The sequence below is a fragment of the Hippopotamus amphibius genome, chromosome 13 (genome assembly GCF_030028045.1).
Source record: "Hippopotamus amphibius kiboko isolate mHipAmp2 chromosome 13, mHipAmp2.hap2, whole genome shotgun sequence".
NCBI classification, from domain to species: domain Eukaryota; kingdom Metazoa; phylum Chordata; class Mammalia; order Artiodactyla; family Hippopotamidae; genus Hippopotamus; species Hippopotamus amphibius.
In genome coordinates, this window is record NC_080198.1 from 6027713 (window position 1) to 6050382 (window position 22670).

General features: G+C 43.6%; 1 long non-coding RNA gene across 2 annotated transcripts in view; it reads left to right on the top strand.

Annotated features, from left to right (window-relative positions):
- The window catches only part of LOC130834738 (uncharacterized), an 88947-nt gene that overhangs the window by 1631 nt on the left and 64646 nt on the right, over nt 1-22670 (top strand). Inside the window, exon 1 of one of the 2 annotated variants that reach the window (XR_009048747.1) lies at nt 3595-3722. The exons of the other annotated variant lie outside the window; for it this stretch is intronic. This is a non-coding gene — a long non-coding RNA (uncharacterized LOC130834738). Of the gene's footprint in view, nt 1-3594; nt 3723-22670 lie in introns of those variants that run through there. 2 annotated transcript variants of the gene reach the window in all.

Sequence of the window (22670 nt, forward strand, 5' to 3'; positions counted from 1 at the left end):
GGCTCAGCTTCTCCTTCATTCTGGCTTACAGCTCCTGTCTCCCCACCTCCATCCCCTCACCCCCCGAAAACCCTTCCAGCTACCATCTTCCCCTTTCAAGCTTCCTTCCTCCCCTCCCCATCACTATCATATGTCTTGAAAGAGTAAGTTTACATGCTGCCTGCCCTGTCTTCACCTCCCACTCATTCCTCAGCCCACAGCAATCTGGTGCCACCCCCGCCACTCCCCTGAAAATGCTGTCTGTGAAGTCCTGGAAGCCCTCTTAAATTGACAAACCCTACAGTTCCTTGCCCATCCCCATCCTGCCTGACCTCTAAGTAACTTTCTGCATCATTATTCCCATCTTTCCTTCTTAAAATTCGCACCTGCGTGGTTTTCTTGGCGCTGCCTGCCTCTGTTACTGTTTCTCTCTCTGCTTCTCTGGTCTTCCTCTTTTTCCCCTTAATAGGGTCTTTCTAATGCCATTAGCCATCCAACTAAATGCTGACAGCTCCCAAACCTTCACTTCCAGGTGCTGTCCAGCGTATACTCAAAAGCAGAGATCCTGTAGAGTGTTTAGGGTGAGAGTGAACTGAACTCCGATCCAGGCTCTGCCCCTTATGAACTGTGTTACCTCTGCCTCAGGCTCCTCTTCTGTAAAGTGGGGTTAATATTAGTTCTGACCTCATGGGGTGGGTGTGAGGGATAGAAGCCTTGAGCACAGTAGGTGTTCTGTGAATAGTATTTATTATTTTTATTGTGGTCATGGTGATGGTGACTGTGATGACGGTGATGATGGTGATGGTGATGTCATTCTTTCCCTTGCTTAAAAGGCTTCATTGGTCCTTCTGTTCCTACAGGGTAAAATCAAATTGCTGACCTTGACATCTTGAATTGCCCCCAAAATCTGATTGTGCCTCCTTTCCTTCTAAATTAATTCCATCTTCTCCTATGCTAAAATGCCACATCAGTATTTTCATTTTCTTTGCACTGATCCTCTGTGCTGCATGTAGGATGGGCAATAAGATCATCTTCGACCTTGATAGTCCCTGCACATAATAGGCACCTAGGAGTTCATTTGTTAAGTGAACAGCTGCATCAAAAGTGAGAGATAGGGCTTCCTAGGTGGTGCAGTGGTTAAGAATCCACCTGACAATGCAGAGGTCACGGATTCAAACCCAGCTCCAGGAAGATCCCACATGCCACGGAGCAACTAAGCCCGTGTGCCAAAAAAACAAAAAAAAGTGAGAGATATAGTCCTGGATTTTATTATCGCAATATTAGGCTATACCCCAGAATCTATGTAAACCTCCTTTGAATCTAATTACATTTTCACTTTGTACAGCTGCTCCGCATAATTAGCTATAGGAATTGACTTCCTCTGAGCAGCTATGATTTTACAAGACCTGCTTGGGAAGTAACGTGAACCTGCAGCATGAGAGGGCGGGGACCCCAGCTCAGTTCTGCTGATGGGTAGTTCCGTGTCCTCGGGTACCTCCCCTAACCTCTGAGCTTTGGTGTCTTTGGTTCATTAAAATGAGCCTGATTATCCTCATCCCCCACGGTGGTCTTAAAGATGAACCAAGACCATATGCAGAGAACATTGTACAGATGCTTATGTCCCAAACTCGCCTCTCAAGTTTTAACATTTCCTTTTATAAAAGTTAACCAGGTCAGTGTCCTCTTGTTAGAATTTAGTAAATAAATGTTTAAAGTCCATCTCCATGGCTCTTGAAAAGCCTTCATCTTTTTCCTCTGTCTTTATCTGGAAGAGCCCACATCTCCCTTATCGTTTCATAGCCTCAACTCTGGACCTTTTCTGTTTGGTTATTTCTTTGTTTAAGTTCAGTGACCTGGCGAGCACACACCATGTCCAGGGGGTGGATGTGCTTAGGTTGGAGCACGATGGGAATATGAGCCATGTCTCATTTCCGGAGCTGGTCCTAATCAGCATAGCGTGGTAGTTAGGAACGTGGGCTCTGCAGTCATAATTCCTGGGTTCAAAGCCCGGCTCCACCACCTTGGCAAACTACTCTGAGCCTCAGTTTCCTTATCTGTAAAACGAGAGTACTAATAGTATATACCTTTTAATTGCTACAAGGATTGAATGGGTTTGCATTTCCAAAGCACTTGGATTTGTGCCCGATGTTAAATAAATTGTTAAATAAATATAGAAATAGTCTTCAGAGAACAGAAATGTCATGACTCCCCGTTCCTTTCTTGGGCAAGCATTCAAAGTGTCTCATTTTCTAAAAACAGCAATTGCTGTTCTGCAGGATTATTTAAACTTCAGTATTGCTCATTCATTCATTCACCAAATACTTATGGCTCTTCAGTTGTTTTTCAGATACTGTATTGGTCGTGGTGGGGTAGACACAAGGCCTGCCCCAATGGGATGCTGGAGCAGCTCAGACCACCTGGTGAAAGCTGATGATTAAGTTTCCAGGGATTTTGCAAGCCACCATTGTTGGTAGCTTGAAATCTGTCATAGTGGTTGTATTTACACCATGGGAATCTGCACTACAGACACTCCCAATCAGCCCCACCACAGCCAGCCAGTGTACCGCCCACTGTTACGGGAAGAGGCAGGTGCTAGTCAGGTCGTCACAGCAATGAATGGAAAGTTGGTGGTATGTGCCATGAAGGAGAGGTCTGCGGTGCTGGGAGACCTTGTAACTGAGAGTTTGGACCTTGTCACGGAGGTCGGGGAGAGCTGCCTGAGCAAGTGACAGGTGAGCCAGAGACTGAAGGGACAGGAGCAATGACCTGGATGAGGAGGGGTTTGGGGCTCCTGGTAAATGATCACCAGGGCTGAGGCTGGAGTACAGAGTATGCCACATGATGTGCCTGAAGGGGGAAAGTTTTTAGCGGTGGGCAACGTGAGCAGATTTGCATTATAAGATTGCTGTGGCTGCAGTGTGAAAGTGGATTATGGGGCAGGGTAGGGGCAGTGAAGAGGCTACTGCAGTGGTCCTGGATGGAAATGATGGTAGCTTAGAGGAGGGAGGTGACAGTGGAGAAGGACAGAAGACAGTGGAGTAGAGTGATATGGCAGGGGTGGGGTGGGGTGAAATCCAAAGGACTCAGCCTGGGACTGGATATGGAGGGCTCGGGAAGGGAAGGTGTCAGGTACGTCTCCTGGTTGGTGGAGCTCTAGCACTCCACCGTGGGCGTGATGGTCCTGCTCCACTTTGTGCAGATGTGCCCACTGCTGGCTCACGTGGGGACCAGAGCACTGTCCTCAATCATGTGAATGACTTCTGGACCAAAAAAACCTACATGACAGAACCAGGATCAAAGAGAGGAAGCAAAAAGGTGATTGGTATCAGAAAGAACTTCCTGCAAGTTGTCCAGTCTGAATAGTCTGCTCCAGAAGGTGGTGAACGCCTCAGAGCTGGAGATGATGAGGTGGGAGCTGGACCAGTACATGGCAGGGATACCACAGGGGGACTTCACGATGGAATTTCCCAGTCGTGAGAGTCACAGAAAGCTCAGTTTTCTGGAAAAACCTTGCCTCATTATTACCACCATCCTTTTTCTAATTAGTCTGCAGTAACAACCGCAATTCTTCACCTTTCCCTGGACCACACCTTTCACCATGTACCTCTGCAGGACCCTTCCAGCACCAGACTTCTGGCATCTGACTTGCTTTGGCTACTAGAGTGGGGAAGAAGTGATGTGTGAGTTCCAAGCCTCGAGAGACTGTGTTTCTCGTCACCTGCTTCTTCGAAAGGATATTTCAGGTCAGTCTGCTGGGTCAGGAGGAAAACAAGATACACACAGGGCAGAACTGCCCCAGCTGAGGTGCTCCCAGACAAACCCAGACTGAGGCAGAGTCTGCAGCAGCCCACAGAAGGGTGAACAAACCCAGTCCAAGCCAGCCCACTTCCTGCCTCCTGACTTCCAAGCTGTAATAGTCAGTGCCTGTTGTTTTGAGCTACTGACTATAGGTGAAGCTTATACACTTTGGTTCAAGTCCTTCCCCATTTGCTCATCAGACACAGCTCATTCCCTCAAGCCCAGATTAATGCTCACTTTTTTCATGAATTCTAAAACGCTTTTTCTACCTTCTAAACTCTCAGGGCTCCTTGATGACTGAACCTTTCAACAGTGGGCATCATTTTGCAACCCTTACGCACCAGACCTAGGACATGCCCCCAGGCAGGTCCCTGTAGAAACACTCTTCCTTGAATGCCCTCAGTGCTGGCTCCAGGCAAGGTCTTTGCTGGTAGGACAAGAATTCAGATGAAAGGATGGGGGAGCCCTGCTGGCAATGCTTCCCTCCCTTTGACTCGTAGCAGTCTCTCTAAGTCTTCACTCCATCTCCTTATCTCCTGTCGCAATGTCTGGCACCGCCATCTTTTATAGGGAGGAAATACTAAAAGAACTACCTGGTTTTCCACTGAAATGTGTGGATGAATGGGCACCAGTAGATGAGGAGTCTGTCTGTATACTGTAGCAGATTAAATGATTGGTCCTGACTCTTCACTCCCCCATAATTGTGTTACATCCTTGTTCTTGCTGTGGCCCCCTGATGGACAGACCGTCCTTCTCCTTGCCTTGACTTTGGCCTGGGCCAGCTGCTTCACACTGGACAGGGAGTAGTTTTTCATGTGCTTGCACAGTTGGGTTTGCCCCCTTATCTGCTGACACTACTGTGAGAAGAACACACCCCACGTGGCTGTTGCTCCCACAGCCTCGGCCCCAGGAGACAGTGGGGCTTGCTACACGGCAAAAGCTGACTGATATGCTTATCACAGGCCATGTTTGGGCCCCCAGGCACCCCTGCTCTGTTACACACCACTGTGGGATAGGGATGATAATATCTTTATTCTGTAGATAATGAAACTAAAGCTCAGGGAGGTTGAGCAGCTTGTCTAGTGGAACCAAAATTCAACCTCAGTTCCTTCTCTGAGTTATACTCTGTGACCTGCCAGGTCTGCCTGCTGTCCTCCTCCAGCCAGTGATTTCACCCACATGAACTTTGTCTTTCCCTGTTTGATCTAAGCAGTAAAAGGAGGGGACAAAGGAGGAAGTCCATGTCCTCTTCCTCATCTGAGCCTGAGAACATTAGCTCAAAACTTAATCATTATATCCTGGGTGCCAACCTGGGAAGAGGAGCTTCCGTCTGGGCCATTTCTGGAGGAGACTTTTTCCAAATTTCCAATCCGTGATTTTACACTTGGACCCTGAGCTGCAGCCCTTCTGGAACTGGGCAGCATCTGTGTTGTGAAGACATGTGGTTCCTTACTTCTGAGTTTCCCTGTACTTGTATTCAGTCTGCCTAATATCCTGGCTCAGATGTCTAAAGCCTGTGGCATCTCAGGATGGTTACATTTACCTACAGGTGGGGCTTCTAGAACCACTGCATCTGGCCAAGAGGCTGTATGTGCTCAGCTCCAGTGGCACCATTCACATTGTCACTTGGGAATTGTGCAACATGGTGGCCCTGATCCTATTACGACACATGTCAACCCTGACCCCGGGTTCCCCAGCTGGAAGAATGCTATGCTCCCCATGGGCCCCAGATATACAGCGCCTTATAGCTGTATATCAAGGTTGCTCAAGTATTTCCTCTGAGGATTATTAACTAAGAACTGAATGACTGCTAACGATACCTCCCGCCCCAAATCATAGCTCTCCAGGTCTGTTTCTCTGGTAACAATGACACTTGAAGCAATGTTTTCTATACCACTTTCTTTATTATGACCTGTTACAAAAAAAAAAAATTAATGGGGAACTTTTAAAGACATTTTCCTGGTGCTCTAACATCCTTATTCCAGAGAAAGCCGGCAGTTGCCCCCAGGGTCTGCTTTGTGCTAAGCCAGGTGCTGAGTGCTGGTGATGGCTCAGAAGTGGTCTTGGCCTTTCAGCAAGTTAACAGACATAATCCAGTGTGGCGGGCACTCAGATGGAGGTGGAAACAAGGTCTTATGGGAGCACAGAAGGAAGAGCCCCCTCCTCCTAGGGGGTTGCATAAGACTTCAGGGAGGAGGTGACTTTTGCACTAAGCCTTTGAAGTATGAACAGGGATTCAGGTGGGCAAGGGAGAGGAGGCCGTGCCAAGCAGAAGGAACAGTGTAGGCAAAGGTATGGAGGTGTGGAGATGCTCAGTGGTTTGGGGGATGCCAACTGCCTAAAACTGAACTGTCCAACTGAGCAGCCACCAGCTACATGTGGCTACTAAGTGCTTAAAATGTGGCTGGTCCTACTGGAGATGCAAAACACATTCCAGATTTTGAAGACTTAGTATAAAAAAGAAGATTGTAAAATAGCTCACCAATATTTTTAATATTGATTATATATTGAAATGATAATATTTTGGATTAGTGGGTGTGATATTGTGATTTATAAGAAATGTATATTTGATCATTCAGATGATGAAAATATAGTTTTCGTATATATTTGGTCTTCATCCACAGTTCCTGGCTCACGGCACTCAAAACCTTTGGAACTTCCTGAGCAAAAGGGCAGTGGAAACATCTTTTGTCATATTCGGTCTCTTGTCCTCAGTTCCTAAAATCCTTGAGAGCCATAAAGGGGAAACGGTGTCTTGTTATTCATGACAAGTCTCTTTGCACCACAACTGGGTTTATGTCAATGAGGTGACTTTTGGGAAACATCTAAAAATGAGGGCTGGTTGCCAAGGGGACCAACCATTAATGGATGGAAATTTCATTCCCACTCCCTGATCCCAGGGAGGGAAGAGGGCGTTGGATATTGAATTCATCACTAATGGCCAATGAATTGTGCCTCTATAATGAAGCCTCATAAAAACCCAAATGAATGGGGTTGGGAGAGCTTCTGAATCAGTGAACACAGGGACATCCTTCCCCATACCTTGCCCTATGCATCTCTTCTATCTGCTGTTCCTTAATTATATCCCTTTGTATCCTTTTATAGGCAACTGTTTCTCTGAGTTCTGTGAACCACTCTAGCAAAGTAATCAAACCCAAGGAGGGGAGCGTGGAAACCTGTGATTTATAGCTTATTGACCAGAAGCGCAGGTGACAGCCTGGACTTGTGATTGGTGTCTGAAGTGGGGGAGAGTGCAGTCTTGTGGGACAAGTGCTATCTTGTGGAATCTGATGCTATCTCTGGGCATATAGTGTCAGAATTGAGCTGAATAGTAGGACGCACAGCTGGTGTCTGAGAATTGTTTGGTGGGGGTGGAAAAACCCCACACATACTGGAAGTGGTGATCAGAATCATCTATTGGGTTAAGTATAATATAATATAAAAATTAATTTCATCTTTCTCCTTATGCTTCTTAAATGTGGCTGCTGGAACATCTTTTTAATATATTTTTTAAAATTTTTATTTATTTGGTATTATTGTTATTATTTTTTGGCTGCGTTGGGTCTTTGTTGCTGCATGTGGGCTTTCTCTAGTTGTGGTGAATGGGGATTACACTTTGTTGCAGTGCTGGGGCTTCTCATTGTAACGGCTTCTCCTGTTGCAGAGCACAGGCTCTAGGCACGCAGGCTTCAGTAGTTGCAACATGCAGGCTCAGCAGTTATGGCACATGGGCATAGTTGCACGTGGGATCTTCCTGGACCAGGGATTGAATCCATGTCCCCTGCACTGGCAGGCAGATTCTTAACCACTGTGCCACCAGGGAAGTCCTAGAACTTTTTAAATTACTTATGTGACTTATATTTCTATTAGACAGCATTGGTCTAGAAAAACCAGAGCCACAGCAGGCCGTAAATTCAGATTCAAGCCTTTAGTTCAGCTGTGGCTGAAGGGAGCCTGTGAACATACCTGATTTGCCACACAGCTTTGAGTAGCAGCCACTCACTGCTGTACGGCAGCCAGCCTCCTCACGCTGTTACGTGCTCTGCCCAGTCCCTGGAACATCTGTGCTTTCGATGCTGCTGTGAGCACCTGTGATGGCCACACTCCCCAGAGTGGCAGCCAGAGCGTGAGCATCCCAGCTTTTCCACACCAGTGCCGTCCTGTTGAAATATAACGGGAAGAGGTCTGGACTGTGATTCCTGGGCTGTCTGGGGAAAGAGTTGGTCTATGCTATAAACCTAATCTGATTCTCAACCAAGTAAGCTCTCGGGGGCCTATTTGCGGTCTTGAATCAAAGCTATTGCCAAACCCAAGACAGACAGTTTCCTGCCCGTGGCTGGGTATTCAGCCATGATCAGGCTCCCCCAGTGGGCCATTTGCTGCTCATCAAGCTGTGAGTTACAGTGTGCTATGCCCATTTCTAAATGCCCATCTGTTCTCCTCTTTGGAGAATGGCAAGGGGACAGGTGTCTGTCGCTGCCCCAAGTAGATTTTTCTCAACTGTCTTTCTTAAAGCGTCCCTCATTCAGTTCACACCACAAATAGTGTGTGGTTTGTATTATCATCACCTCCAATTTATATTTGAGCAAACCAGGCTGAAAGAGTTTGAACGGCCCACATAGCTTCTAAGTGGGGCTGCTGCGGCTTAGATTTCAGTCTCCTGGTTCCAAAGTCATCTTCCCATTGCCCGACCTGGCCTCAGCCTTGTTGGTTACCTGACTTCCCAAGATCCAGTCATGGATCTCTGTGTTAGTTGAGAATGCTGGTGGCTGTAACCATAAACGTTGAAATCCCAGTGCTTTCACACATTTGAGGTTTACTCTCAGTATGCAAAGCCCTATCAGATGTTTGACAGGCAGCCTTCCATATTGGGGCTCTATTCATTTCAACATGGGGCTCCCAAGATCTCTGCTGGTCACCTCCATGGCTGCCATGACAAGACAGAATACCGCTGACATCCTATTAGGGGATGCCGTGGACCGAAAACACATCAGGCAGCAATGGCATTCCACTCCGAGGACAGAGACCCCAGTGACAGTGCGTTAAAGAGAGGAGGCGTGCCACTTCTTCCCTGCCTTCTTCACCCTGCTGCTTAGGACACAGGTGTGGTGGTAAGCCATCTTGAGCCACATGGTTGAGAAAAACACGCTAGAGGTGGCAGAGCGCAAGGGCGGAGACTGGGTCCCTGAACAACCACGTGGAACAGAATCACCATGTCAGCCCTGCACTACCCACCTCCAGACCATGTGCAGGAGAAAGAGATTTCCATCTCATATAAGCCACTGTTGTTTTGGGTACCTGTTCCATGCCACGGAACCTGTATCCTAAATACAGGGAGCCCACTCTTTTTGTCCACAACAGGACTCTGGCAAATGGTGGCTGGAAATAGAGTTAGTCAGCCCACGAGCCGCAGCCCTTAGCCCAGGTGCTTAGGAGGTCAGCAGAGGGAGGACCACCTTTTGGGCATATCCTGACATTTTTTATTGTGATAAAATAGATATAAATTTATCATTTTCACTATTTTAAGTGAACAGCCCAGAGGCGTTAAGTGCATTCCCACTGTTGTACAACCATCACCACCATCCATCTCCAGAACACTTTTTATCTTTCCACACTGAAACTCTGTCCCCATTAAGCACTATCTCCCTCTTCTCCCTCCCTCAGCCCCCTGGCAACCACTCTTCTACTTTCTGTTTCTGTGACTTTGACTGCTCTGGGGACCTCGTATAAGTGGAATCACAGTCTCTGTCCTTTGGTGACTGGCTTATTTCACGTAGCATAATGTCCTCAAGCTTCATCCCCATGTCAGAATTTCCCTCTTTTTTAAGACTGAATACTATTCGATTATATGGTTGGATCGCGTTTTCTTTATCCATTCATTTATCGATGGGCATTTGGGTGGCTTCTGTCTTTCAGCTATTGTGAGTAATGCTGCTATGAACATGGGTGTACAAATATCTCTTTGGGAGGAAAGAGAAGATCTCTGTGGGAAGGGGAAGAGAAAGTAGAAAAGGCACACTCATATCTTGGACCTGGAAGTCGTATGTAACTTTTCAGCTCACATATCGTTGACAGGAACTAGCCATAGCGTGGGCTAGTTATCTATTGCCACATAGCAAATTACCCCAAAACTGAATAGCTTAAAACAAGACATACATAGTACCTCATGGTTTCTGGGGGTCAGAAAATAAGGAGCAGATTCACTGACTAGTTCTGACGCGGGGCGTCTCATGAGATGGGCCGGGGCCACAGTCATCAGGAGGCATGACTGGGCTAGAGGACCTGCTTCCAACATGACGCACGCGCGTGGCTCTCGGCAAAAGGCCTCCGTTCTTTGCCGTGTAGATCTTTCCATCGGGCCGACTGAGTGTCCTCAGAACGTGTCAGCTGGTATGCTCCAGAGTACGGGATCCAGCCTAGCCTCAGAAATTACATACATCATTTCTGTGGTATTCTGTGGGTCACGTAGGTCAACGCTGTAGGTGGTGCTTCCTGGTGTAGTTCAGACCCAGATCTCAGAGAGGCACCGTTAGGGGAGAGCCATCACCAGAAAAAGTATGGATGGGAGCTGACTTCAAGGACTGGGAGCCCAGGCAGCAGTATAGCATGTCGGATAAGAGTACTGGTTCTGGAGTCCGTAGCCTGGGCTCGAAATCCACTTCACATTCTTTGTTCTTGGATGAGCACTCTCCCCTGTCAGAGTCCAGTTTCCTATATAACAGGAAAAAACACTTACCTCACAGGATTATTAGGATTGCTGATCTAATCCAGTGTTTCCTAAACTTTGCTTTATCAGTCCCCTTAATGCTTTTTCATGTTTCTGTGCCACGTGTAGTATTACCCAATATTTTTATATATTTTATAACATCTTTATTTCACATAATACAACTGAAGCAAAGTATACAATTCAGTGGTTTTAATGTATTCACAGTTGTGTAAGCATTACCATAATCAATTTTGGAACACCCCAGTTTTCATCACCCTAGAAAGAAACCCTGTACCCTTTAGCAGTCACTGCTCATTTTTCCCCAGCTCAGCCCTCCTCCAGCCCTAGGAAACCGCTGATCTACTTTCTATCCCTATGGATTTTTCCATTATGGACATTTCATATAAGTGAAATCATAAAAATATGTGGCCTTTTGTGTCTGGCTTTTTTCATTTAGCATGTTTTCAGGATTCATCCACATGGTAACATTTATCGGCACTTTATTTTTTATAGCTTGGTAATCCCTTGTATGGACATGCCGCAATTTGCTCACCCATTTATCTACTCATGAACATCAGGATTGTTTTCAGCCTTTCACTGTTATGACTAATGTTGTGAACATTCATGTACAGGTTTTTGCCTGGACGTGTGTTGAGTTCTCTTGGGTGTACCTAGGAGTGGAATTATTTGGTCATACGGTAAATCTATGTTTAGCCTTTTGACGAACTGTTAGACTATTGTACAAGGTTACAATTTCTCCAGCACTTACTATTATCTTTTTTTTTTTATTGTAGCCACTCTAGTTGGTGTGAAGTGGTATCTCATTGTGGTTTTGATTTTCTTTTCCTTATTATAGACTCGTTTTGTTTATATTTAAAGGAGACTTTACATTGCTACCCTAAGTGGAAAGACAGTATCATTTACCACAAATAGATGGTAACCCATTAATAATATAACTATCAGAGTGACACTTGGCTGTGTATCACGTGCTATACCTGATGTTTACCGCTTTTTTGGAAACGCCAATATAGTCTAGGTAGTAAACATGAAGCTATCATTTTATTATTGTTTGCGAGTCATAGGCAAAGGCAAAAGAGGGTCTTGTGTTGTGTTGTGTTTTGTTTTATCCAGGAAGAGGGTGGGATGAGATTCAGAGATCCGAAGATTTATATTAAAGAGGGAGGACTGGCTAGTGGGAGAGAGCAGTCTTAGAAAACTGAAAACAACCAGAATGTGGATGGCAAGAATTTATGAAGTAGTGATAAGTATAAAATCTGCTGGCTGGCAGCGATGAGCGTTCAGGGATTCTTTTCTCCAGTGTATGTTGATCTTAACTTTACCTCGCATCCTTGCAGAGGCAGTCTAACATACAAATTCTTAGAGCTCATTGGGTCAGCACTGGGTCTGAATCAGCCTTAGACACCTTGCCCCACCCCCAGTGCTGCAGCTCAGACACCATGCGTGAGAAGGGCAGGGCTGGTCGGGGAGTCCTGACCTGGCAGCTGGAACTGAGGTTCAGAGGGCGCAGAAACTTGTCCAAGTTCATGGCCTTATAGGCGGGAGACCTGGGACTAGCATCCAGGTCTCCTGATCCCCCTACCATTTTTGTTTCTGGAAAGCTCTTTCTGGCTCTTTATTTCACCTGTTTGTATAGTGAAATGCCCATAGATTTCTTGCTAATAGACTGAGATTTGCTACTCACGGCGTGCTTCACACCAGCAGCGACCTGGGAGCTTGTTGGAAATGTAGACTCTCCTGCCCAGCCCAGACCTACTGAATCAGAATCTGCCTTTTAACAAATCCCCAGGTAATTTGAATGCACATGAATGCATTCAAATTAGTCAGAAACCCAGACTAAGTCTTAGTCAGTCTTAGTCTGAAATCTGGACTAAGATATTACTGTTGGGTTTATTCATCCAAAACCCTTATTTCAGCACCTGCTATCTGCCAGGCTCTAGTAAGTGCTAAGCAAGCAGAGGGTTCCAGGCCAGTCAAGGAGATAGATGAGAAACCAGAGATCACAGACCTTTGACACAGACCACTGACATTTATTTATTTATTTATTTATGGTTAATAGTAAAAGTAGTTGCTTTATCGATTTTCCTAAAAATGAATCACTGAGAATTCAGTGATAGCTGCTGTGGGTGTTGTATGTCTGTCCAGCATGCTTTGCCCTTTGTCTTCTTCCAGATCCTTTGGAAATTCCTCCCCTACTCATTTTTTTGTAATTCAAAAATATTTATTGAGCACCTTTATATGCCAAGTCCTGTTCTAGATACTTGATACAGTGGTCAAGAAGTCAGACAAAGCCCCTCTTTTCTTTATATTCTAATAAGGAATAAAAAATAAATAATATCAAAGAGTAATAAGTATTCTAGAGACAAATCCAAAGGGCAACAGGGTCAGGGAGGAATGTAGTTTGGGTAGGGTGGTAGAAGAAGGCCTCTCTGAAGATGTAACATTTCCACGCAGGACCTAAGGAGGAGCCCGTTCTTTGACATCTCAAGGAAGGGCAGTTGGTTGGTTTTGGTGGGGCTGTCACTCAAGACACTAGAGCTACCCTCTGGCCACAGTGATTGGTACAAGGATGAGCATATGACCCAAAGAGCCAATCAGAGTCTTTCCTGGGATTGATGTATAGACGTGGGAGAAACCACTTGCTAAGGAGATTTCTTTGTGACCTTCAACAAGTCTCTCTCCTTCTCTGTGCCTCATTTGACTCATCTGTGAAATACAAGGGCTAGACCACATGGCACTTCAGCCTCTGCTGCCTCTAACTTGTGATTCGGACAGATCCTACTTTTCGAAACAAAGCATCACAGTGCTGGCTTCTTTGGGGTCTGCCCTTCTTCCACCTTCTCAGATCCACCTCAACAACCGTTTTAATAACTGAAGCCGACTCCTATTTGAAAATTTTAAATGGTCAGCCTCTGCCCAACAGGAATTCTATCTTTTAGAAGTTTGATGAGGTCCATCTACCATCTCTATGTTAGTTTCACAACTGGAAGACGGGAAGAAGGATCTGGGCTGAAATCTTAGTCTGCCTTTTACTCGTCGGGTGACCTTGAACAAGAATCCTAATTTCTCTGCGTCTCAGTTTCTTCTTCTGAAAAGTGAGTATAAGAATAGTATCCATCTCGGGGGCCCTTCTGAGAAGTAAGTGAGCTGTCACAGGCACCTCTCATGCCCAGGGTTATGGTCTGTGGCTCAATGTCCACCTTCCCTACTAGACTGTAAGCAGAATGGGGGCGTGAACCGGGACTGATTTTACGTACAATAGTTAGCCATTATTTTCTTTTATTATTGTTGAGAAAGTTATTATTGATTTTTGTCTTTTTAAATAGCTCTGCCAGTCTGCTACCAAGACTATAGAAAGGCCTGGGGTAATATAAGACTTTTTAGTGAAAGTGTTGGCATAGAATACATGGGAATAGCAAAAGGAAAGAGAATGGACATCTATTAAGCCTCCAGTATGCCAGTCAGTGTGCAGGGAACCTGCACATCCAGTGCCCATCGACCCCTCACCACAATGCCAGGAAGTGGGTAGGGTTGTCATCCACATCAGGCAGATAAGAAATTGGAAGCTCAGAAAAGTTAAGAAACTTGTCTAGAGTAACACAGCTAACAAGCCACTTAGATGAAATTCAAACCAGTCTGGTTCCAGGGGCCAACTTCTTTCTACCTCTTCGAGATGTAGTTCTTCAGAGGTGATAGGAAGAATCCATACTTGGTCAGCACTCAGGGAAGTAGGTGTTCTCTGGTAATCAAGGAGGGGAGGAGAGACCTTGGATGTAAACTGAGGCAAGGCTTCAGTTCTGAGAGGTGATCTTGGGCTGAAAACAGGGGACATCTACCTGTGTGGTCCCGAGATGAACTCTTTCAGGTACTGTTTGTTGAATCCAAAGCTAAACGTGCATGCTATGTTCCATGTTTAGCTTTACAAGCATCCCTCACAGCAGTGCCAGGAGATAGGGATGTTATAAGCCAGACCTTATAGATGGGGAAACAGGCTCAGAGAGGTAAAGCTATTTAGTGGAGGTCACACAGCTAGTAAGGAACAGAACCCGGGGTTGAGTACTTGTCTGGCTGATTCCAGAGCCCATGCTGTTTTACAGAACAAAACAAAATAAAGTAAATGCTGCCTTTTCTGATGCAGAGTTTTCAGGGGTAAATCAACACACAAAAAACAGTGGACAGTAAAAGCGATCCCCACATCACTTGGGTGTCATCCACACACCCCTCCACATACTTGGACGTGCTCCAGCCCACCTTTCCCAGGCCGTGTCACTGCTGTAGGCAAGCGGGTCCCTTTCTGTGTGCCTGGATCCCTGGGAATCTGTGAAGGCCGTGATGAGATTAGGCTAGTTTAAACATTTCAGAAAGTTTAAGATTACACACTTCCCTATGTTAGGAAAATACCAGAAAACTCACACAGTAATTGCCTTTGTTGAGGGTAGACTTTCTTCCATCCAGGGTAGGAAGAAGTCTGTGTAGTAAACAGATCTGTGTGTGGCAGTTTGCTTTCTACAAGTCACGTCACCTGTCCTAAGCCTCAGTTTCCCTGTCTGTGAAATGGGATAATAGTAGCACTTACTTCAGGGGCTGCTGTGGTGATTATGCAGGTTGAGTGCTTAGCCCAGTGCTCAACACCGTGAGTACACAATTAAGCATGTCCCTATGTATGTGTGAGAGTGATTCTGGCAAGCTCAAGCTCATCAGAAGAGCTGATGACCCATTATTTTTGTCTTTGATTAATTAAATGTTGTAGCACACAGTAATTGCTTTACCAGAGGTGGTGGGCAACAGAGAAAACATGGGATTTAAAGCTGGTAGACTAAGTCTGAGCACCAGTCCTGCCTCTCCCTAGTTGTGTGACCCTGGGCAGTTCAGTCCACCCTGCAGGGCCTTGATCCCCCCTTCAAGGGAGTCTTGCCGCCCAGATACAAGGAATGTGACCAGCAAGCAGCATCCAGCCGTCAACTCTTTTAGGGTCTGCTTTAGCTAGAGAGAACCTCCCCGCCAAGGTCATGCCCTTCCCTGGGCAGTCTCATCTACTGAGTAAGCGAGGCAGGGGTATAAAGGTTCAGCTGTTTCTGATAGTCAGGACAACACCTCCTCTCCCCTGACCAGCCAAGGCTTCTTCAAGCTTTTTTCAGACCTCTGCTTCACCTCTGTCCAAGCCTTCTTTCTCCTCTTCCTTCACAGGTATTGATCCCTAATAAACATCTTGCACCCAAACTCCATCTGGGCATCTACTTTCGGAGAACCCAAACTCCAACATTTGGTGCCAGGACTGGTCTGAGAAGGCAGATGATAGGTTTTTGGAGCTAGATCACTCACTGGCTGGGTGGCAAGAGGGCCCATCACCTGTGGCTGACAGAGCAGAGATAGCCCGCTTGTTATAACTTTCACAGGTGGGGAATTAGAGGGTGGGTCTGTGGAAGGAAGTGCACTAGCAGGCGTGGTGCATTGGGTAATTGATGTGGATAGAGGACACAGTGGGATAAGTGGGGTTGATGACCATGCCCAGGCACCACGGAGGCTTCTATACCCAGAGTTCATAGACTTTATCTTTAAAGGGCCAGATAGCAAATATTTTGCCTTCACAGCCTATGCAGTCTGGTGCAACACTCAACTCTCCTGTTGTGGCACAAAGCAGCAGTAGACAATGTGTAAACAAATAATATTGAAACTTTCCAAAAACAGGCTGTGGACCAGATTTGACCCATGGGCTGTGGTCTTGTTCTATACTAAAGAAAAATAATGAGAAGCTAAGGGTGACTAACAGACAAGTGATTGCTTTTGAAGAAAAAAGCGTTCATTTTTTTCCGGTAGCAGAGAGAAGAAATCTGAGGACTAAAGTCAGGACCCCAGGATGTGATAGAGTTAATTTAAAGACAGTTAAATGACCACCCCAACCAAATTCTCTTTCCAGAATTCTGCCAATTTCCATCATGGCACTTTGCACACAGAGAGTCACTTTTTTTGGAAAGTGTGACATTCATAAGAAAAATGTACAAGTCATAAGTGTATAGCTGGGTGAATTTCACAGGGTGAAAGCTTCAGAACCAGCACCTAGATCAAGTAACAGAACAGGACCAGCACCAGAAGTCCCCTCATGCCCCGTCTTAGTCACTCCTGCTCCTAAAAGGGCCACTACTCTGATTTTCAGTACTTGTAGATTAGCCTTCCCTGCTTATGAACTTTACAGAAATGGAATCCTACTGCATGTAATCTTTTGTGTCTGGCTGGCTCTTTTACTCAGCGTCATCAGGGGTAAGCTGCATCTGTGTGGTTGTCGTGTGTTTGTTGCCATGGTGTGAATATACTGCAGGTGATGCCGTAGATTGATGGACATTTGAGTTGTTTCTGCTTCTGGCTATGAGGAGTGATGCTGCTGTGAACATTTTTGTGTATGTCTTGAACATATGCACACATTCTTGTTGGATGTATTCCTAAGTAGAAGTTCTGGATCATAGGGTACATGTATGTTTGATAGAATAGATCCTGCCAAAGAGTTTTCAAAATGGTTACACAATTAACATTTTACCAGCAGTGTTTGAGAGTCCTAATTGCTTCACGTTCTCATCAACACTTAATACTTTCTGCCTTTTTAATTTGAGCCATTCTCATGGGTATGTAATGGTATTGTATTTGGTTTTTAATCTACATTTTTATGTTTATTTGCACTTTTCACATGTCTAGTGACCATTTAGACATCCTCTTTTGTGAGATGCCTGTTCAGGTTGTGTACCCATTTTTCCACTTGTAGGAGTTCCTATTAAATTCTAGATGTGAGTCTTGTCAGATACATGTATTACAAATATCTTCTCCCACTATGTGGCTTTCCTTTTTAATAACTTTTTATGTGCTTTTGTTTTTAATTTAAGAAATCTTTGCATACTTAAGGGCATGTAGATATTTTCTTATGTTTTCTTCTAAAAGTACTATAATATGGTTTTATCTTTCACATTTAGATCCATCTGGAATTTATTTTTGTGTATGATATGGGCTAGGAGAAGGATTCTTTTTTTCCCATATGGTAATCTCATTGCTCTGGCGGCATTTATTAAAAAGATCATTCTTTCTTCACTGAATTACAGTGACACCATTGTGTCACCATGTATGTGTGGATCTTTTATGAACCCTCTATTTTGTTCCGTGGGTCTATTTGTCTGTCTTTATGCTAATATCACACTGTCTTAATTGCTATAGTTTTTAACTACAAGTTGAAATCTAGTAACATAAGTCTTCCAACTTTGCTTGATTCTTCAAGATGGCTATCTAGATCCTTTGCATTTCCACATATAGTTTAAAAATAATTTCTCAATTTCCATAAAAAACCAATTAGGGGTTTTGATGGCGATTGCATTGAATGCAATCACATGGAAGAGAATTAACATCTTGACAATATTGTCTTCCTGTCTTGAACATGGAATTTCTCTCCATTTATTCAGTTCCTCTTTGATTGCTCTCAATCATATTTTGTAATTTTCAGTCTAGAGGTCTTAAACATCATTTGGTAGATTTATTCTTAGGTATTTGACATTTTTGATGCTCTTTATAGATGGTATTTTTGTTTTCCCATTTCTTATTGCTAATATATGGAAATACATTGAAGCACAACTTATATTCTTACAGCTTTTTTGAGGTATAATTGAGGTACAATAGCCGTACATGTTTAAAGTGTACAAATGGTAAGTTTTGACACATATATACACTGTGAAACTATCATCATAATCAAGATAACGAAGATATCCATCACTTCCAAAACTTTTCTCATGCCACTTTATAATCCATACCTTCCTACCCCAGCCTGTCATATGACATATGACATATGTCAAAGCCAATCTGCTTTATGTCACTATAGATTAATTTACATTTTCTAGATTTTTATATAAATGGAAATTCATACTACATATACTTTTTTGTGGGGTGGAACAGGGGAATCTGAGTTCTTTTGCAAAGATAATTATCTTGAGATTTAGCCATATTCATGCATATATCAATAGTTAATTCCTTTTTTGTTGCTAAGTATTCATTACATGCATATAACACAGTGTATTTATCCATTCATCACTTGGTGGATATTCGAGCTATTTCCAGTTTTGTGCTATTACAAATAAAGCAGCTATGAATATTCATATATGTCTTTCTGTGGATGTTTACTTTCATTTCTCACTTCTTGGGTATGAAATGGATGGATTAGTGTTTTGGGTTTTTGTTTTTGTTTTTTTTTTGGCATATACCCAGGAGTGGAATTGGTGTGGGTCATATGGTAGTTTCATTTTTAGTTTTTTGAGAAACCTCCATACCATTTTCCACAGTGGCTGCACCAATTTACATTCCCACCAACAGTGTAGGAGGGTTCCCTTTTCTTCCATCCTCACCAACATTTGTTATCTGTGGTCTTTTGACGATAGCCATTCTGACAGATGTGAGGTGATATCTCACTATGATTTTGATTTGCATTTCCCTGATGATTAGTAATGTTGAGCATCTTTTCATGTGCCTGTTGGCCATCTATATTTCCTCTTTGGAAAGATGTGTATTCAGTTCTTCTACCCATTTTTTAATTGGTTTTTTTTTTTTTTGATGTTGAGTTGTATGAGCTGTTTATATATGTTGGATATTGTCTTTTTTTTTTTAAGAACTTTTATTGAGTTACAGTTAACAGACAGTAAATAGCATATATTTAGAGTGTACAATTTGGTATCCCAATCTCCCAATTCATCCCCCCCCCCAACCCTCCCCGCTTTCCCCACTTGGTGTCCATGTGTTTGTTCTCTAAATCTGTGTCTCTATTTTGTCCTTTCTTGTCTCTTGTAACATTTTTTATTTTAAAGTCTATTTTATCTGATATGAGTATTGCTACTCCAGCTTTCTTTTGATTTTCATTTGCATGGAATATCTTTTTCCATCCCCTCACTTTCCGTCTGTATGTGTCCCTGGGTCTGAAGTGGGTCTCTTGGAGACAGCATATATATGGGTCTTGTTTTTTGTATCCATTCAGCCAGTCTGTGTCTTTTGGTTGCTGCATTTAGTCCACTTATATTCAAGGTAATTATAGATATGTATGTTCCTATTACCATTTTCTTAATTGTTTTGTTGTTGTTTTTGTAGGTCCTTTTCTTCTCTTATGTTTCCTGCTTAGAGAAGTTCCTTTAGCATTTGTTGTAGGGCTGATTTGGTGGTGCTGAATTCTCTTAGCTGTTGCTTGTCTGTAAAGGTTTTGATTTCTCCGTCTAATCTGAATGAGATCCTTGCTGGGTAGAGTATTCTTGGTTGTAGGTTCTTCCCTTTCATCACTTGAAATATATCATGCTACTCCCTTCTGGCTTGCAGAGTTTCTGCTGAGAAATCAGCTGGTAACCTGATGGGAGTTCCCTTGTATGTTATTTGTCGTTTTTCCCTTGTTGCTTTCAATAACATTTCTCTGTCTTTAATTTTTGTCAACTTGACTACTATATGTCTTGACATGTTTCTCCTTGGGTTTATCCTGCCTGGGACTCTCTGCGCTTCCTGGACTTGGGTAGCTATTTCCTTTCCCATGTTAAGGAAGTTTTCAACTATAATCTCTTCCAGTATTTTCTTGGGTCCTTTCTCTCTCTCTTCTCCTTCTGGGACCCCTATAATGCGAATGTTGGTGCATTTAACATTGTCCCAGAGGTCTCTTAGGCTGTCTTCAGTTCTTTTCATTCTTTTTTCCTTATTCTTTTCCACATCAGTGATTTTCACCATTCTGTCTTCCAGGTCACTTATTTGTCCTTCTGCCTCAGTTAATCTGCTATTGGTTCCTTCTTATGTATTTTTCATTTCAGTTATTGCGTTGCATATCTCTGTTTGTTTGTTCCTTTAATTCTTCTAGGTCTTTGTTAAACTTTTCGATCTTTGCATCCAGTCTTTTTTCAAAGTCCTGGATCATCTTTACCGTCATTATTCTGAATTCTTTTTCTGGAAGGGTGCCTGTCTCCTCTTCATTTAGTTGTTTTTCTGGGGTTTTATCCTGTCCCTTCATCTGGTACAAAGTCCTCTGCTTTTTCATTTTCTTTCTCTTTCTGTGGCTGTGATTTTCAGTTCCACAAGACGAAATACTGCTGATACTGCTTGATACTGCTATCTGCCCTCTTGTGGAGGAAGCTATCTAGGAGGCTCGTGGGTGCTTCCTGATGGGAGGGACTGATGGTGGGTAGGGCTGGGTGGGCAGAGCTCACTAAAACTTTAATCTGCTTGTCTGCTAATGGGTGGGGATGTGTTCACACCTTGTTGGTTGTTTGGCCTGAGGCTACTTAGCACTGGAGCTTACAGGCTCTTTGGTGGGGCTAATGGTGGATTATGGGAGGGTTCACGCCAATGAGCACTTCCCAGAACCCCTGCTGCCAGTGCCCCATCTCCTCAGTGAGCCACAGCTGCCCCCCACCTTGGCAGGCAACCCTCCAACACCAGCAGATAGGTCTGGTTCAGTCTGCTATGGGGTCACTGCTCCTTCCCCCCTGGGTCCTGGTGAGCACACTTTTTTGTGTGCCTTCCAAGAGTGGAGTCTGTTTCCCCCAGTCCTGTGGATGTCCTGCCATCAAATCCCATTGGCTTTCAAAGTCTGATTCTCTGGGGATTCGTCCTCCCGTTGCTGGACTCCCAGGTTGGGAATCCTGACGTGGGGCTCAGAACCCTCACTTTAGTGGGTGGACTTGTGCAGTATAACTGTTCTCCAGTTTGTGAGTCACCCACCCAGCATTTATGGGATTTGATTTTAACGCGATTGCACCCTTCCTACCATCTCATTGCGGCTTCTCCTTTGTCTCTGGATGTAGGGTGTCTTTTTTGGTGAGTTCCAGTGTCTTTCTGTCAATGATTGTCAGATATTGTCTTTATCAGTCATATCATTTGCAAATACTTTCTCCCATTCAGTAGGTTGTCTTTTCATTTTGTCCATGGTTCCCTTTGCTGTGCAAAAGCTTTTAAGTTTAATTAGGTCTCATTTATTTATTTTTGCTTTTGATTACTTTGCTTTAGGAGATGGATCCAAAAAATTATTGTTGTGATTTATGTCAAAGACTGTTCTGCCTATGTTTTCCTCTCAGAGTTTTGTAAGTATCCTGTCTTACATTTAGGTGTTTAATCCATTTGGGGTTTGCTTTTGTAGAAGGTGTTAGAGAATATTTTAATTTCATTCTTTTACAAGTAATGGCCCAGTTTTCCCAGCACCACTTATTGAGGAGACTGTCTTTTCTGCATTGTATATTCTTGCCTCTTTTGTCATAAATTAATTGACCATACATGTGTGGGTTTATTTCTGGGCTCTAGGTTCTATTCCATTGATCTATGTGTCTGTTTTTTGTATCAGTACCATACTGTTTTGATTACTATAGCTTTGTAGTATAGTCTGAAGTCAGGGAATGTGACTCCTCCAACTCTGTCCTTCTTTCTCAAAATTGTTTTGGCTATTCATGGTCTTTTGTGTTTCCATACAAATTTTAAAATTATTTGTTCTAGTTCTGTGAAAAATGCCCTTGATATTTTGATAGGGATTGCATTGAATCTGTAGATTGCCTTGGGTAGTATGGTCATTTTAACAATATTAATTGTTCCAATTCAAGAACATGGTGTATTTTTTCATCTGTTTGAGTCACCTTCAATTTCTTTCATCATTGTCTTATAGTTTTCCAAGTACAGGTCTTTTACCTCCTTAGGTAGGTTGATTCCTAGGTATTTTATTCTTTTTGATGTGATGGTAAATTGGATTGTTTTCTTGATTTCTCTTTCTTATAGTTCATTCTTAGTGTATAGAAATGCAACAGATTTCTGTATATTAATTTTGTATCTTGCAACTTTACCGAATTCATTGATGAGCTCTAGTAGTTTTCTGGTCGGGTCTTCAGGACTTTCTATGTATAGCATCATGTCATCTGCAACAGTGACAGTTTTATGGGCATAGAGGGAACATACCTCAACATAATAAAGCCTATATATGAAAAACTGACAGCTAACATCATACTCAATGGTGAAAAACTGAAAGCATTTCCTCTAAGATCAGGAACAAGAGAAGAATGTCCACTCTCACCACTTTTATTCAGCATAGTTTTGGAAGTCATAGCCATGGCAATCAGAGAATAAGTAGAAATGAAGGAAATCCAAATTGGAAAGGAAGAGGTATTTTTAACTTTTTAAGCAACTATAATCTGTTTTC